Here is a 19,661-nt window from a genome sequence, read left to right on the forward strand (position 1 = left end):
GGATAATAAATCTTTGCAATGTATACATACCCGAGTTTTCTCGGGATAATTAATCTTTGCAATCTATACATACCCGAGTTTTCTCGGGATAATAAATCTTTGCAATAGAATAAATATAAATATATCAAATAAATATAATAATATTAACGAATAAATTAATATAAAATTGGATATAACAAATATTTCGGACATTCACCAAAGCGACTATGTGATTGTTGACATTCACTGGTGAGAGTCAGAAATAAGGGTATTTAGCAAATATTTCGGACATACACCAAGCGACTACGTGAATGTTGATATTCACCGGTGAATGTCGACATTCTCCAGATTTCGGTGTTTCACCGTAACATAAGTATATATATGTATGTGTGTGTTAAATTAATTCAGTATAGATTGTTTTTATTACTTTTTATGTATGTATGTTGGTAACATTAAAAAAATGCTTTTAAAACTCAGGGAGAATGGTCTGAAGGTTTTATCATTTTGAAGTATTTTGAATTTAGAAAAGATACTTGAGCTAAATTATTTAAACTAAAAACGACAGAATTAGAATCTTTTTCGAAAAATATTCAGCGTTTAAATAAAAGCATTTTACTTAAATGAAAGTCCCTTAAAAATGTCACAAAGAATAAATTGCATTAGTATCTCGATATCAGTTATTCCGAAGTTATTATGATTCCAATTATTATAAATATTTACAAAATCAGGATGAAAATATTATAAAAATATTTATAAGTTTCTACTTATCATATTTGTAATCGCTAAGCCAAATCTGATTCTTATGAGTGATTGAAATTCTCTGAAAAGATAAAATAATTATTAAATAAATATACTTCCCCTCAAAAATGCAACTTATTTCCTAAATTATGAATCAATACTCAATTTCAAAAATATATTTTTTTCCTCAATTATTTAACAATATTCTAAAAATCTCGAAGTATGATGAAAATTGATAAAAATCAGTTGCAAAGTTTTGATCATCAGCTTCATTACCATTTTGATTAATAAGAATACTACAATAAGAAAAATGTTCCTTCATCTATGAGAAAATATTGTTTTTGAAAAAATCCCTATTATTTTAAAGTTGTTTGATTATAATTTACAATGTTAAAAATGTACAGCGAAGATAAATATCAATGAAATCCTTTCTTTTCATTACAATAAAAAACAAACAAAAAAGAAAATGAATAAATAATGAAAAATATATTGGGAAATTTTAGGGATAATAAATGTTATTTTCAAAAGTGATACTCCCCATGTTTTTCATTTTCCTCTTCTTAGCCTGCTTAAAAACAATGTTTTTTAAATTATTTTATCATATTATTTATTTTAGTTTTTTTAGCTGTAATTTTGTTAATGGTTATTAAGTAATTTAAGTTTTCTACTTACGCAATTTCAAAAATAATATATGTTAAGCGATAAATTATTATTATTTGAAATTGAGATACAGTTAACATTTGAACCCTGTAGCTAGCATAAAAGTAATCGAAATTTTGATTAGCGTTAAATTATATTTGGCCAGTTGACCCAGTTTCGAATCTCAGCGATAGATGGGGGGATGTGATTTCTTCTTCTTTTTCGCACCATCCACAGTCATGACGTGAAATATCCTCAGTGGTAGACGAACCATGGGTATGAACACTCTTGTTGTCAGGCTAACTGTGAGAGTTTTTCGCTGTTTTCCTTTCCCTGCAATGCAAAGGTGGGTTAGTTCTTCCAAAAAGTTCTCCATGAATGATAGTTTGTCACTATGGTTTATACGGAAGTTTTCTTGCTTTTTGGGGTTTATTTCAAAATTACAAGGCTACGCAGTCGAATATTGACCCCATAAACCCCAAAAAGGGCAAGCTGTTTTAATTTCGGTTTTTAAAAAACAGACTAATTCTACTTGCAGAAGACTGGAAAGGATTGAAATTTGTATTATCATCAGGAACAGATTTTTAGTTAAAATTTAAGCACACTTGTACGTCAGAAAGTAAAATTTTTATTGACGACACATTCTATTTGGTGATAAGTACTTCAATCAGGTATCAGCAATCTAGACTGTATCAGGTACTGTATCAGCAATCACGAAACTATTACTGTTAACAGGTACGGAATTTGATGTAAAAATTTAAGCATTTAAGTTCATTAATAAGAAAAGCGACATTTTTAACTTGGTCAAATTTGTTTCATTTGGGAATAAAATAATAAGAAACTCTTCTTGAAGCCGTCAGGAAGTGATTTAAATTTTTATTATATTCTGGCAATTTTTTTATCGTTATTTAAGCACGTTATTTAGTCGGAAAGCAGCTGAAGTGTCGCTTTGCAAGGTTTCACACTCATACCCAGAAACCGGGATAAAAAATAAGAGAAGACCGATAAATCTTATCAGTAATGGATAAATGTTATCAGTTATTACGACTGATAAAAATGTCGCAGCTGAAACAATGTTTCTAAATTGATGTTAAAAATATCATTCTTCAAATTTTCATATAGAATTGATTAAAAAAACGTGGACTTACACCATCTTTATTCTAGAAAAATGCTACAACGAAAAGAAAAAAAAAACTGAAATTATGACGGTAAAGAAGTTTTTCCTTTCGCTTAGAGGTGAAAAAAATCCCGGAAAAAAAATGAAGGAATGCTTTAGGCTACATTTTTATAAGAGACTTCTGAAACACAAAGATGTTTTTATAATCATATTTTTTAAAATGTTTCCTTTTTTTCCCTTTAGTCAAAGAAGTCTTGATTAATTTTATTTATTAGGGTTAGTTTGAAGAATAAAGAAGATGCCATAATGGAAATTCGCATTGAAAGAAAAATTTCTTCGCAACCGGCTTTTTTTAATACTTTTAGTGTTTAATCTGTACCCTGCGGTGAATTTTCTTTGACGTCTTATTGAAGGCTTTTCACCAAATTTTGGTTTTTTTCTTCTCTCTCCCTATTCAGTTTTACAGTCATTTTTTATTCTTTTCTTCTAATAAAAAATTATAAGACTTTATTCGATTTAACGGATGTATTATTAACATTGAAATGGGTATAGAAGCTCTTAAAAACGTAATAAATGAAGTAAATATTTGATTTAGTTTAGCTATTATTAAATTTGGAACTGTGATTACTTTGATTTATTTAGATTGTTTATAAACATTTTAGGATTAAGCAAATAAAATTTTTTTTAGATAGGGAAAAAATTTTCTTTATAAAAATCGGATTCTTATTACTATTTGTTCCGAATCATGTCTTGTATGTTTATTGTGTATATTTTGATACATTACAAAAATATTGTTACATTATGAAAGAGGTTTAAATGCTTGTCGAATCTAAATAGAATTTAAAAAATACCAGTTTATTAAAATTTGATTTCTCAGGAACTACTCGATCTATTTCGTTCAAATATTTTTATTTGCCGTGCAAAATTAAATTATTTAAAATAATGTAAGAAATTGTATACCTTATAATTTGACTAGAACTAAATAAAATAATAAATATTTACTAAAAATTATTTTTGTATGGAATTATTTCTGATAAACACATTTTATAAATATGAGCAAAAAATTTTCAATTTGCTGAAAAAGTTCTTGAGATATGGCAAAATACGCAGAAAGTAAAATCATTATTAAAGGGTCCAAACTTTGAACAGCTCTTTTGACTAAATTATTGGTTCATATTTCCTAGATTGTGGCCACCCTAAAATTTTGGGATCAGAAATCCGAATCCGACGAAAAAAGTTATATTTATTCATCCAAATGAAAAAGTCATATTTATACCAAAAGGTTATATTTATTCATCCACAAGAAAATACGTTTTTGTGTCTGATTTCGTAACATTAAATATCGTCTGCACCGATTAATTGGCTGATTTAAAGTTACTCCCTCGAACCTTTGAGTACTGAAAGTTAAAGAACCGATCATCATATCAAAAATCATTCAAGGCTGTCCGTTTTTTTTTTAGCATTGTACATTATAAAAATAGTTTTACATTACAAAAGAGGTTTAAATGCTTGATATACAATAGAAAAAAGCTTTCACATGATATACTAGAGTTTTAATTATTTGATGCTTTCAAATAACAATTTGTGCTCGACTTTGCGTGCAGGTCGTCGGACTACCGAAGCGGGGATGCCATGCCCTCTGCAGAGGATCAAAATTATGATGACATGTCTTCGGATCATCCTCAGGGATGTTTCCCAGACCGTCGCCAATAACCCATTGTGCAGCTCTAGTGCGACGTAAATGAACAAGAACAAGAAGATCAAATAACAATTTTATTTCATTTTAAAACCAATATTTTAAACAGCGCTTGGAAGGATTCAACAAAATGTTTTTATTAATGATACTCTAGTTTAAATTACATTTGTCCCAAACTGCATTGATCGTTTGACACTGTTCACAATAGATAACCGAAATCAAGCATCACTGGCTGTGGTCAGAGTGCGGGCACTTTGATCAGCCAGCAAAGGGACGGAGGATGTGCGGTTTCGGCTGTCGAGTAACTGTTCTACTGTAAAGTGCTCGACTTCAAGCTCAAGCCGTCTTGTTACCAAAGTGAGAGAGCCATTCCCTCTGCAGAGGATCATAACTGTGATGTAATGTCTTCGGATTATCCTCGGAGATGTTTCCTAGACAGTCCCTAATAGCTCATTGTGCATTTCTAGTGCTAAGTAAAAGAAGTATTACTTCTAAACTGCATTAGCAAAACGCATTGAAAATAATTGTGATTGTTGACTCGCGAACCATAAATAAACTATGTTTTCAGAAGACTGTTGGTGTATCCATCGGTCGTAGGGACTCTACAAAACATTCTGAAGCGTAGAGGTTTCGAATGCTGAATCTGAATCAGTTGCTGAGCTGTTTTTTTTAATTTTTATTCGAGCTATCTGTTCTTTTACTTAGCAAGGTTTCGTAAACTTTCTTTTGTATTGAACACACAAGCCTGGATATGGATGTGAATAAATAAATAAATAAGGCCATAGGGTCCAAAAGACTAAGTCTGAGACTTAAAATGTTGAAAATTCACGTCTGAAAGATACCAAAGAACCACAGGAAATACAAACAATTCTTCATCTGCCAAAGCTTGGTCAGGGGTTCCATTCTCCGTACTAAAGGCTATGTGTCTCATCAAGTTTGATTTTCCCCTATCGTGGTCTGGAATGCACTCTAATGTAATGTTCCTAGTGGCTGCATTGCTAGAAAAGTACAGCCATAGTTTGGCGATGGGGAGAGTGGTACGTAGTAATAGTATAGGTGATAAGTACCACCATCTGCCCTTCGATATAAGTTGTTGTTGTGCAGTGGCCAGTATTGTCTTAGGATCATCATTAACGGATTAATACTTGACCTCCGGTAATGGCTCAGAAGCGTTGCTCTGGTGTGACGTTAATATCTAAAATAAATCAAACCAAATCATAAAATATCGCGATGAATTTGATTGTTAACATCAATTTTAAGCTACAAATGAGCCATGCATGGAGAGGGATTCATTTTTAGTGATGATCCGAGGAATATAAGGGCGTATGCGTGCAGTATCCACAATTCAGATCTATAAATAGGTGGTGGTGGTTATCAACCGGCTTCGAATTACGCTTCCTATCCATGCGTAGTCATTTCTAGCACTTTAATTGCCAGATAATTTCCATTAGAGTTTTTTTTTTCCAAAACACCTAGATCCGAACAGTGACTTCGCGTGCAGGTCGTCGGGCTACCGAAGCGGGGGTGCCAATCCCTCTGCAGAGGATCAAAATTGTGAAGGCATGTCTTCGGAACATCCTCAGGGATGTTTCCCAGACCGTCAGCAATAGCCCATTGTGTAGCTCTAGTGCGACGTAAAATAAACTACAACAACAAGATCCGAGTACAGAAAGTGCAATCCGATCATGCAACCAAACTATAACTTAAAAGTCGAACACCCTACCTCTTCCTTATAGACTGGGTAGTCATAAAATGACCTACTTTTATATCTATGTTAATCTTATTAAAGTTGGTTTTATTATATTCCGCCATTCATTAACAAAGGAGCATCGCTCCTTCGCAAAAAACTGTTGGGGTTGGTTGGTTCTAATGCCACTTGCAACACGGGGAAGCCTGCTTGGGGAAACCGAGCAAATTTAAGTCAGAGTGTGAGATTCTTGTTTTTCAGTGGCGCCATCTATGGCCAAGAATTCGACTTCTGCCACATCATACGTCACACTTGTTTATGAGGTGAACCCATTCATTCATCCACAGATCGTAATTTTGACCTGAATCAGAGAACGATCGATCTCCAATCCAGCACCCTCAGAGGTATTGATTTGTTCTGGGAACATGGAGGACTTTGCGACTCTACAGAATTTTAACATGCATCTGTCCTCAACTACACAGGGAGTCTTCGGCTGGCTGGGTTCGAACCTACGAACTCTCGGGCATGAGCCCAGCACTCTACCGATCAGTCTATTCAGGCCCTAGCCAAAAACTGTGATGTGTGGTGGTAGCAGGTTCGATTTCCACTACATCCAAGAAGGCATTCTTCATGCTATTTTTGTGGAGTCTTTCGGAAAATAGGGTTCAATTTGGTAACTTATAGACCAGTTTAGCACACAATATTATAGATTTGGAAATAAATAAAATAAAAATTGTGAAGTTATAAAATAAATTTGCGTATTCACATACACATATACATGCAGCTTTTGTTCCAACAAAAACAAGAGTTTGTAAAACATTATCGAGTTGAAGAAATACAGGTAGCAATAATTATGGGAAAACAACATAAACATTTATCCAAGCTCTCTATGGGATTCGAACGTTTCACGCTGAAGAACGTTTGATGAAAGGACGGAACTCTTGATCAAAAAGTCGTCATAAAGGTGGTTAAACGGACTTTTATTTGACAAAAATTGGTTGCTGAAAACGTTTTGTTCTAAATGAAAACGCGAAGTCAAGCATCACTGGCTACGGTCAGTGTGCGGGTGGGTGATCACTTGAATCAGTCTGCGTAGGGGAGCGGTATTGGTCCTCGTTAAACTGTGCTACTGTAAAGTGCTCGACTTCGCGCGCAGGTCGTCGGGCTACCGATTCGGGGGTGCCATCCCCTCCGCAGAAGATCAAAATTGTGATGGCATATCGTCGTATCATCCTCCTGGATGTTTCGCAGACCGTCGCCAATAGCCCATTGTGCAGCTCTAGTGCGACGTAAATTAATAACAACAACAACAACAATTTAAATGAAAACGAAAGTTTTTTTCAAAATACGAGTTCTTCTATTGCTTTATTGCTTTATTAAAATTACATACATTTGCAGATTTGTGTGCTCAATTTAGGCTTATAAGCCTTTATCAAGTAAAAAGAAAGATAGAAAAATTTAAGGAAAGACATCACCAAGAACACATCCAGGGTTACGGCGGGATTCGAACCCGCTACCTCCATGCTTTGCACAGCGTTTGGCGGGCTGGTGATACCGCTCATTCAGGGTGTCCCCACGAGTTCTTCCAAATCAGTGGGAAAGTATGTGTGTAATTTGTTTTGCTTTCTTCTTCTTCAGTTTGAATTGTTGCCTTAAAAACACTTCAACTAAAACGGTTAACTCGTTTTTCTATAGTATTAGCATAATGCACATAGAATTGACTTCATTGAAATTTATTTGCTATATCCATTTCTATAATGCATAAATTTGCATTGTTGTAATTTCTCTACTACAATTGAACTACTGTTATTAAATACCTTACGCAAGTGGCATTAGGTATGCCTTATCCTTTCTCTTATGAAGTTTTGTGTGAGGTAAGAATCTAAAATACGTTTAAATTATTTTCATTTTTACTGACAATATTAATGTAGAATCATACAAATCACAAACTTTTATAAGTACTTGACAGTTATTTTATTTATATCACAAATAAGTACTTGCCACTTATTTTAAGAACTTACTAATAAGTACTTGATAGATAATCGCAATTGTTTTTAGCACTTATGATTGCAAGTAAGCGATAAAACAAGATTATGTGATTCTCCACTGACGATAGCACTTTTTATTGCACTAAAATGGTATCTGTCTTGGTTTACAACATAATTTCTGCTGATATATGTTGTTCTATCATATTCAATATTGAAGTATTGAGATACCATTTGCTTTTTTTAAAAATTTATGTACTTGTGTGGTAATAGTTTTGTTACTATTTAAGATAAGATAGAACTGTATAAAACCAGTATTTTTGGTTGTTCGAATACCAGTTCCCGGCAACAGGAGAACTTAGTATTCATAACTTCTAAATTTTCATATAATACTAACTAGTACTGAAACGATCAAAGTTTCTAGTACATTTTTAGTACCGTACTGTTTTAGTAAAAATTTATTCTCACCTTCTGTCCCATTTTATCTCGTTGTTTTATTTTGAAGTAATATAAAAAGGGATTTTATGAAAAAAGTGGTATAATGTATGATATTAAGCTAAAAGATTATTTTTTACTGTTACCACCATTTCATTTCAAAAAGTTCCAGAATCTTATGATCTAGATTAATTAAGATCTAGGCAAACATACCTACAGTTTCTTATGATCCAGATTAGCTAGAAGTTGTAGGAATACATACCAACAGTTTCTTATGATCTAGATTAATCTAGATCTAAGCATGCATATCTGCACCTTCTTATGATCTAGATTAATTAAGATCTAGGCATGTATACCTGCAGTTTATGATCTAGATTAGCTAGAAGTTGTAGGGATACAGCTTCTTATGATCAAAATTAATCTAGATATAAGCTTATGATCTAGATTAATTAAGATCTAGGCATACGTTCTCACAGTTTCTTATGATCTAAATTAGCTAGAAGCAGTAGGTATACATACCTACAGCATTTTATGATCTAGATCAATCTAGATCAAGGCATACATGCATAAATCTTCTTATGATCAAGATTCACATAAATCTAGGTATACATACCTACAACATTAATAAGTTACCTTTTATAAGAATCTCATGATTTTCCTGGATAAATACAGAAATAATAGTCCCATCATTACATAAGTTTCTGAAAAAGTAATTGTCTTATAAATATGACGGGTTAACTTTAACGTGCCTTGGGTAAATTTTGATTTAGAAAGGAAAAAAAAACTCCACTCCTTTTTTTTTNTATATATATATATATATATATATATATATATATATATATATATATATATATATATATATATATATATATATATATATATATATATATATATATATATATATATATATATATATATATATATATATATATATATATATATATATATATATATATATATATATATATATATATATATATATATATATATATATATATATATATATATATATATATATATATATATATATATATATATATATATATATATATATATATATATATATATATATATATATATATATATATATATATATATATATATATATATATATATATATATATATATATATATATATATATATATATATATATATATATATATATATATATATATATATATATATATATATATATCATCATATACGTGTACTGCTGATTGGTTTAGCATTTAAAAAATAATATTTTATTGTTATTTTACAAAACGATTGCCAACTCAAAAATATAATTGTATGTATCCTCGTTGGTCAAAGGGAGTGTTTATGTTAAAATGTATAAAAACAAAAGAAACAGTTGGGAAAATGTGAAAAAAAAGGCTTTCTTATTCTGTTTGAAGTGCCGTTAAAACTAAAGCCTTTTTCAAAATTGATTGACAAATTAAAATTTCTCAAAGTATGAGAAATAGAGGAAACTAAGAATAAAGAAATCAGCAATCGGCAGTCATACACTTTGTATGATTTATGATGTCTGCGGAAATTAATAAGAATAATTAATAAAAAATTGCTTACATGAAAAATTTTCTTTTTCTTAATCATTTTTACTCAACTTTCTCAGCTCAACGAGAAAAGGAATTTTGTTCGTTTCGTAACACCGATTACCCTCTCATATAATATAAATTGCGGGTGGGTGATCACTTTGATCAGTCTGAGTAGGGATCGTGGGTGCACGGTATCGGTTCTCCTTAAAATGTTCTACCGTAAAGTGCTCGGCTTCGCGCTGGTCGTCGGGCTATCAAATCTGGGGAGCCATCCCCTTTGCAGAGGATCAAAATTGCGATGGTATGTCTTCTCATCATCCTTAGGGATGATTCCCAGACCATCGCCAATAGCCCATTGTGCAGTTCCAGTGCGACGTAAATAAAGTACCTACCCATATAATTTAAATTATATTTGTATTGACAATAGTTAAATTTAAATCAGATTTTACTTCTAAAAACTGCATATTTCGCTATGCTGAATCTCTGTAACTAGATCTGCCGCAGTAAATATGTTTAGATACTTGAAATCAGAACATCTATATAGTTAAAATCAACTTAAAAATCCCAGACTGCAAACTGTATGTTGGCCTGAGTTTATTACTGATTGACTAATTAAAAATGCTCAAAGTTGGAGAAGGCGTGTAAAATCCGAAGAAAAAAAAAGAAATCGGCAGTCACACACTTTGCATGACTTCAGCGACAACCAAATCCACACGAGATTGCGATTCACATCAAGGAAGGAGTTGGAGCAAAAATCTAGTTATTTAACAAGCATCAGTCAGCAAATATTCTCCTACGCCCCAAGGAGTTGTAAAATTTTCCTTATACTTTGACTTGATTCGCACTTCCTCGTTCGTATAATTCAACTAAATGAAATCTACATTTTATAACACTTCAAAGAATACGCTAAAGGGAAATGGTAAAGTATCAGCCTTACATTCTACCAGTTTTATTGAATCTCCCAAGACCCCGGGAGTGTGAATTATATTCGAAATTCAATTCCAGAATTTCTCAGCAATGCTCTGGTGGTTAAATTATCACAGCACCTTATTCCTTGCAAAACGGGGGTTTGGTAAGTATTACTTTAAATAAGAAAGTTATTTGATTTTCATCCTTAGATGAAATGAAGCATGCAGAAAAGTTTAAACAATAGGAATGTTGACTCTTTGAGAAGGCTAAATAAGTTATATTATAAAAAAAAAATGACTTACGGCGTTATGTTTAATCCGAAACTGCACAAACTGTGTCAATTCAGTTATGCCCCAACGTACTTTTGTTTTAATTTGAAATAAATCATGAAAAAAAGTTATTTTAACAAATTTTATTGAATTTAAAGAAATCAATACGAATCTATGTCAGAGGGGTAGGATACGAAATTAAAAATCTAAACAGACTTTTTATATGAATATGAATAAAATTAAATTTCATGTTGGTAAAAGTGAGGTAATGCCGAGTAGCTAAAACTAGCCTGTTTGGATCTAAACTGTTAAACCCAGAAACTGTGAGATTTAATCAAGATGTTCATTGTTTAGTTGTGTACAACATATCATTCTTAAGAAATCATTGATGTATTATATTTTTTATTAAAATTTTTTTTTTAAAAGAAAAAAATCTTTCAATATATCTCTTGTTGGCCTATATCTTCCTTTAATAATAAGCTATAATATTCAAACTCGGTCAGGTATTATATTATAGCATGCTATATTACCATAACAAGAGAAATAATTGCACACAAATTAGGGGGTCCACAATATGGCATTATATGTAAGTATGTAAGGCTTGCAATTATGCCTGCAATTTACATGTGATGTAGTCAAGGCCGTATGGAGAAGGTTCGAGACCCGACCAAAATTCCTTACAAAAAATATAGTGTTTTTTAATTAGTTTTTTCTTCAAAAGATAATTTCTCTGGATCTATATAAAAACTGCAATTTTCTATAAAGAATCTTCAGAACTTAGTCCACAAAATATGAAATTAAGGCTTCTTCTACTTTTAGAAAGGACTCACATCAGAAAGGTCCTGGATTCTAATCCCCGACAGGGCATGGATGTTCTTTCATTCTCTTTAATATCTGTCCTAGAGCCGCGATGGCTTAGGGGATAGAACGTTCGCCTTCCAATGAGGTGAACCGGGTTCGAATCCCAGAGATGGCAGGTCGATACAAATCCGCATCCTCTTTGTACCGACCACAGTGATGACTTGAAATATCCTCAGTGGTAGACGGATTATAGGTTAGAGTCCCTTTGCCATCAAACTAACCGTGGGAGGTTCTCGTAGTATTCCTTTCCATGTAAAGCAAATGCGGGTTAGTTCAATCAAAAAGTCCTACATTTGAACAACATATCTCCTAATACTTGATCCTGGAGTTTCTTTGCGTACTGTATTGGGTTCAAAATTTCAAGGCTACGGAGTTGAACATTAGTAGTCGCAAACCCATAAATTCGGCCAGCTGTTTAAGAACGGTTATAAAATAAAATATATGTCCTAACTGTGGGAGCAATGTTGTTCCACCTAATGTGGTGCCCCTGAAAAAGTGGGCAGCAAATCTGCCCTACTGATTCCTGAATGACGAGTGTCAAACGAGTGGGCATTGGGAGAAAAATTTTTGAGAAAGGAGCTGGTAATAAATTTTGTTCTGGGGCCCGAAAAACTTTTGTTCTGCCTCGGATGGAATTATTTTCTTCTTTTCGTGGATCCAGCATCACATATAAAGATTGGGGGCAAGACCAGGTAGTACCCGGTTTCCCCCCAAGTGCAGAGTTCATAGAAACGAAGCAGAGCAGAGCTACATCGGACTAAATCCTTATTGTTTGTTAGAGTATGAATCTTTAGCAGAAGTATAATAAGCTGGACTAAAAATAATGTTTACATCTGTAATGTCCAATAAATAAGGATAGTTTAAAAAAAGAGAACATTAAAAGACTCAAAATAGTAAAACAAACTTATTTACACTGACGCCTTGAAATAAACAACAACATGCCAATACGATAGGTTCTTCCTGACTTGTAAATTGTTAATTCAGAATTAGTCCACTGGAAAATAGAACTATTTTTCACACAATTAAGGTACCCGGTTTCACCCCACTACCCGGTCTTATCCCACTTTACCCTCTTCACATCATGAACTAAGATATTTTACACCAAAGAGAAATACAAAATATTTTTTAACACATACATTTTTAGTATTCACATTTAGCTAAATGCCAAATGTTAATATTTCATTCATAGATATTCCATTCGTGAACATATATATAAAATATTTTTTTGACATCTAGAATTTTATGCATTCACATTGCGTACCAAGAGATATGCAAAGAAACGTATTTATAATTTTTTATGACAGATATATTTCAGCCATAGAAAATGTTATGACATATATATTTCAGGCATAGAACCATGTGACTTATATAATTATAAATTTCTCGCTCATGATAATGGAACAAAAAAAATTGTCAAAGAAACGAAGGTTAAAGGGTGTCGAAGTCATTAAGATTAGTGTATAGCCCAAAAGAGTACACCAAGAATTGCTTCTGAAGTTCTTACGACTGCTTACAAAGTTCATTAAATTAGGTAGAAGTTACCGATTTCATCTACGAAGCTTGATTTCCGGGAATCGTTCCACACTTCATATGAGAAATAATTCAGTTAATAATATTTCCAGTATTCCAATCTTTTCTAATGCTTGGAAATTTATTCTAATTTAATTTCTACAGTTTGCATCCTGGGGTTATTCAATGCGTATAGATATCCGTCGTTGAACAGCCGACCCAATTTTTTGGGTTTACGACTACTAATGTTCAACTCCGTGGCCTTGTAATTTTGATCTAATCCAGAAGACAAGAAAACTCCTGGATCAGTACCCCCAGAGGTATTGATTTGTTATGGGAACATGGAGGACTTCGTGACTCGACAGATTTAACGTGCATCAGTCACCATTTACTACACGGGGAGTCTTCGGTCGGCGGGGATCGGACATGGGCCCAACTAGCTACCAACCAGGCTATCCCGGTCTATATCCAATGTGTATGGAGAAGTCAGTGACAGGAAGTCAGAAGACAATACGTCAGTGACAAAATTAGTTTACGAAATATCGATTAAGATGCACGAAGACGCACTATGCCAGTGACAAAATTAGTTTACAAAATATCGATTAAGATGCACGATGGAGCACTATGGCAGTGACAAAATTAGTTTGCAAAATATCAATTACGATACACGAAAACGCACTACGCCAGTGACAAAATTAGTTTACGAAATATCGATTAAGATGCACGAAGACGCAATACGCCAGTTTAGGCTGATGAAGACACAATAAAGGCATTAATTAATGCAAACTGGCGAATAGCATCTCGCGAGACCCTTGAGTGATTAAATTTGTCAAATTCGACAGTTCTTGATAATTTCAAAACTCGACGCTTGGGTTCTTCTTGTTCTTACGAAACTTATGCCGTCCCATTAGACGTCCGAGATTTGCTTCTCAAACGTCAAGAAAATTATCCATTTTTAAAGCGTATAAACGCTGGGGACGAAGAAATGGTTTGTCTACAATATTTTCTCGGGTCTCAGCAAACATTTTTATATAGTAATACCTATACTTCAAATAAGGAGGTCAAATTTCATCTGGATCAGATTTTTGCCAGAAAATAACAAACACTTTAAGAGCTAGAAATCATGCTACTGCCAGGAAGTTTGCAACGAGCATTAGACCAGAAAGGACTATATGAAATTCAATAAAATATTTATTCACTTAAAGAAAACCGTCTTTTATTTTTATAAGAACAAAACGAAATTACTTTCCAAACAACCCTATACGATGTTTTTTTGTTTTCGGACGTAGCACATAGAATACCCAATCCTCATTTGTGCAATTGGAGGTAACTTAAAACCATACCAAATAGAAATGTAATTCACATAGTATTTTCATAATTAATGATAATTCACAATTTTAAGCAGCTATTAAATCATATCTGGAAGCAAATTGCCGCACTTAGTAAATTAAGAGCAGTCGTTACAAAACACAGACATGTATCCAAAAATTAAACTAAATGAACCAATCCCGTAAAACCTCTCTACAACAATATTTTGTGGACCAAATAAATATATTGTTGTAGAGGGATGTATTATTATATCGAGGGCCTACGTACTTTTGGGACACAATAGGATTTTTAAAAAAATTTAATGTTATGTATGTATTATCTATTTATATATTATATAAAAATTTAATTTGCAGAGTGGTAATTATGTTTAAATATGAAATCAGTGACTTCTTAAGAGATAAGGGAGGCAATTCTAAGAATGGAAGGTTTTGGGGTGGTCTATGTACATGAAGGATGGGGCATTGAAATCTGAATACAAAAGCCATTCACTGAGGTGAAATGAAATAAGACACGTATGTACATAATCAGCAGTGAGACTTCTCTTGACAGAAAAGACCGAAAAAAAAGGCAAAATATGATAAAATAAGATTTTTTCACATTATTTAAAAACCAATAATAAATGAAGAAAATCAGGTTGAAATTTGAAAAAAAAAATTCGTTTTACAGGGATTTATTGATTCAGAGAATATCGCACTATTGAGAGGTGAATAACATTAACTCATATGCAAGTTCGTCGGGAACACGAAACATTATTGTAATAGAGGGAGTTATTGTTGTATCGGATATCGTAGTAGCGAGAATTCACTGAAATTTAAAAATAAACCAAAATTGACCAGCTTACTAATAAAAATTTCGATCTTAAAATAATTACTCTAATATAGTATACCCTTTAAATTAAATTATCAACTAAGAATATCTATTAATGGATTAAGTGAATTACTGTTAAGCTTTTAAAAGAATTAAGTTTCGCGGAAAGTTTTCTTTGCATAAGGACGATTTCAAAGTCATGATTCCTTTTTAATCAGTAATTAAATAACTGAGCAACTACGTGAATTATATTTTTAAATGAAGTAGAATGTAATTAATTAGATGGGAAATTTTAAGTAGTTAGAAGAATTTTCGGTACATTAAAGGAATAAAGTAATACAAGCTTGAATTTAAGTACTTTAATATAGTGTTCTTTGAAAGTAATTGTCAAGTTTTAAGAGTGAATAAGAAACAAGTGTGAGTAATGAGTTCTCATTGTCATTTTTCTTAGCTTTATCATACAATAACAAATAGGGCGTACTGTACCATTAGAATAGGGCGTACTGTAACAGTAGAACAGGGCGTACTGTAATGATGATGTGTATTTCATGAATCATAGATGAAAATAAAATATACTCGTTGGTGTTTGTTAAAATTCGTGAAAATTCGTTTCAGTCAATCTAACTGGTTTTAATACTTTTTTGCTTTGCTTTTCTTAAATCGTAAATTAACATTTAAGCAAAGAAAGAAATATCTAAATCTTATGACTCACTTATGATGAGTAAAATAAAAAATATTAAACCAACTTAATTACCATGATGAAACTTGGAGATCTTGCTAATAATCATCTATTTTAAATCTTCTCTCTGTATACAGAACATAAAACAGATCTTGATGATAAAATTTAAATGTTTGATTTATGAAAATGTTAAATTTTTGGTCAGGAAAACTATTAGTATGTAGCTCATTTGCGGTTCAGCTGTTATTCTTAAAAAAATCTTTTTTGAACATTTAAAAACATATTTTTAACAATTAAATTTTATTTTAAACTTTTAAAATGACTATTTTTTATTTATTAAGAATATTTTTGTATCAAAATGTAATTATTTAATATTCATACAAATTTTTAATACTTGTGAAAATAATTTTTTTTTTAAAAAAGTCAGATTTTGATTCGGAAAATCGGTAAAAAAAATTAAAAAATCAGAAGGTCAATAATAATAATAATTAGTTACTAGATACTATGGCTCATCTTTGCACTTTGTTAAGGCTGCAGAAAATTTCTAGGGTAATACGGTTTTAGATACTGATATTACGGTTCAACACAGAAATTTTTTTCTGAGAGTGTATGCTGGCAATTTATTCTTTCCAAAATTTGAGTGAGTGTGAACTTGATGAGCGAGTTTATCGACTGAAGGCAAAATTACAAGATGTATAAAAGAATTTAGTCAGCGAATGTGATGATATGAGAAAATAAATTTATTTTGTCAACGAATAATCATATAGGAAAATATGATTTACTCAGCGAATAATTATATATAAATGTATAATAATTCAGTCAGTGAATAATCAAATAAGAATATGTGATTATTTAGTCAGAAAATAATCTTATGATAATAGGATTAATTAGTTAGCTTGTAATTATCTAAATAAATATTATTATTTAGTCAGCAGCGAATAAACATAAAAAATATGATTATTTAGGCAACGAGTAATATTGATTAGTCAGTGAATCAATATTACTCGTTGCAATATTAGTCAGTGAATAATCATATAAGATTATGAAATAGTTTATTCAGTTAATAATCCTATAAGTATATAGAAAGCCGCTGTGACTCTGGAGATATAGCACTTGCCTCCCAAAGAGGTGACTCAGGTTCGAATCCCAGCGGTGTTCATTGATACCAGTTCTGCTCCCAGATGAGACTTACCCACCACAATGTTAACATGAAATATCTTCAGGGGTAAGTGGATCATGGGTTAGAATCCCCCTTGACGTTCGTCTAACCATCGGAGGCTTCCGTGGTTTTCCTCCCCATGTAACGCAAATGACGCAGTGAATGAATGAATTAATACAGTTGCATCAAAAATCATCCATGTGCGCTAATTTTTCCAAATGCTCGTTCCAGAAGTTCTCTTGTCTTCTGGGTTCAAAATATCAAGGCCACGGCCTAAAGCATTGATAGTTGTAAATTCAGGATTGGGTCGGCTGTTCAACGCTGGTTATAAAGTAAGAATAAATGATTATTTAGTCAGTGAATAATCACATAAGAATCTACGATTATTCGTCTCTAAGAAAAATTAGTTATATTAAAAAGTGCACCATATTATTGGTACCACGAACCATAATATGGTACAAATTTATTGTAAGCGTAAGATGTTAAATTGCGCAATTAAGTTTAAGAAAAAAAAATATAGCATGGTATAGCCATAGTTGCATCAAACTTGAATGACTTTAAAGTTCATCAAGCTCCAAAATTTTTAACAGCGCATTGATTCAAGAAGAGAGTGCTCTTTTGTTTCTCAAAAATTTTGAACTCTAATTATTATTCACTGCTAACTGAAGGAAATGTTTTCGAGAATTGTGGAAAGTATCCTCCCCTTTTCCAACAAAATTGCTCAAAGGAGCGGACAAAATGAAACGCTCACTTTTCCTGGAAATCCTAGTCATTTACGCATAGTCAAGTTCCCGGCTTGTATTGTCCGGAGCCCCAGGTTCTAATTACCACAAACCGACCGCCCTATACCTGCCCCCTTTCTTCCCCTTCTTCTCACATTCCCTAGTGTCAGCCCCTGCTCTCTAGGAGCAATTGCAATTCAATGCTTGCCTGGAGGGGGGACCAAATGTTCGATTCTACATCTGATCTTTATAGATCCGCTATTGTGTCAATAATCCGGAAAGTCGCTGGAATGCCATAGAATTAATTTCTGGATTTTACCGGAAGCGTTGGTTAAATTTAGAAATCTAGTCTTTTCGAGTTGCTTTATCGTTGAAATCGTTGTGATTGGGTTGAAAATTTATTGAGATGAAAAGAGATAAATCGATGATTTCGAAATTGTATATTCAAGAAGATCTGATTTAAGTACAAGTTATGCTTAGTTATTTATTTGGAAGCGTTGCCGGCTGTCCTGTTTTTCGCTCAAGTTGAAGCAATTCTAAGTTGGAATTGGTAAAAAGTAAAGCTAGGGAGTTCGTGGTGGTAAACGTATCACAATTTCCTGACCAATATCAAAATCGGGGTAACGTAGTCAGCATTATGAACAATTCGACTTTACTCCTTAGACAAACTAGAACTCGTCGCTCTGAAGCTGATTATGAAATTTATGACGTCACTATAAATCGTTCATTTATGATGCCACTGAGAATCGTTCATCACAATGACAGTTCACTGCCCTCAACTACTTTGTCATCGCAACTCGTAAGCTGAAAAAGCACTCTGTAAATGAAGAAAAATGATCAGTCAGAATGTTCCGTAATCATGACCCTTAATGTGGATTTTTCAAATCTTTGTCAAAAATGAAAAAAGAAAAGGGATACATATTTGGGGGCAAGTAACAAAAATGCGATAAAAATCTGTGGAATCACTAGTCAGGAAGGTGGGGAAAAATATCAAAATCAGTTTGATTGTTTGGTGGAACTTTGAAGTGTTTCTAATTACCGATTAACTCTTCTTTGTTTTCTTTGGCGATCAAACAGGTTTTGTGGTTCTCAGTCCCATTTCCACCAGAAATGATCCCTCAAACATTAATTGTGATGTGCTTATTTACTTCCCATTTGAGAAAGATTTCAAAAATTTATATTAAGGGCAGTCGATAGTGAACACCTTGCAATAACAAACTCTAAAAAGCTTTGACTTGAGTTTTCTCATCTAAATAGAAGTAGTATCGCTTTCTGTCTTTGTCTAGTGAAAATTAGACCTAGCCTACCCCGTCTACTACTTCTTACTTAATTTGTACAACTTTTGAATGGGAAAATATTTGATTTCCGAAAGTGATGTAAAACTGGCCTTGCATGAATATATTAACTCTCTTTGGCCAGGGTTATTGCTTCAAAAATAACATGATAAACGTATAGAGAAAATCTGGTACATACTTTGATGAATAAAATTAGCTCCTGATTTCTGTAAACTATTACTTTGAGCCGCGGTGGATGAGGGGATAAGGTGTTCGCATTCCATTGAGGTGAGCCGGGTTCGAATTCCAGCGATGGCTAATCCATATGAAT

The 19,661-nt window shown here is 32.6% G+C and overlaps 1 long non-coding RNA gene across 2 annotated transcripts in view; it reads left to right on the forward strand.

Annotated features, from left to right (window-relative positions):
• Window positions 1-7,458: 7,458 nt before the first annotated feature.
• The window catches only part of LOC139425983 (uncharacterized), a 111,871-nt gene continuing 99,668 nt past the window's right edge, over window positions 7,459-19,661 (forward strand). For both annotated transcript variants that reach the window (XR_011637194.1, XR_011637195.1), the window contains exon 1: window positions 7,459-7,730. This is a non-coding gene — a long non-coding RNA (uncharacterized lncRNA). The remainder of the gene's footprint in view (window positions 7,731-19,661) is intronic.

The sequence above is a fragment of the Parasteatoda tepidariorum genome, chromosome 7, assembly GCF_043381705.1.
Source record: "Parasteatoda tepidariorum isolate YZ-2023 chromosome 7, CAS_Ptep_4.0, whole genome shotgun sequence".
Lineage (NCBI taxonomy): Eukaryota > Metazoa > Arthropoda > Arachnida > Araneae > Theridiidae > Parasteatoda > Parasteatoda tepidariorum.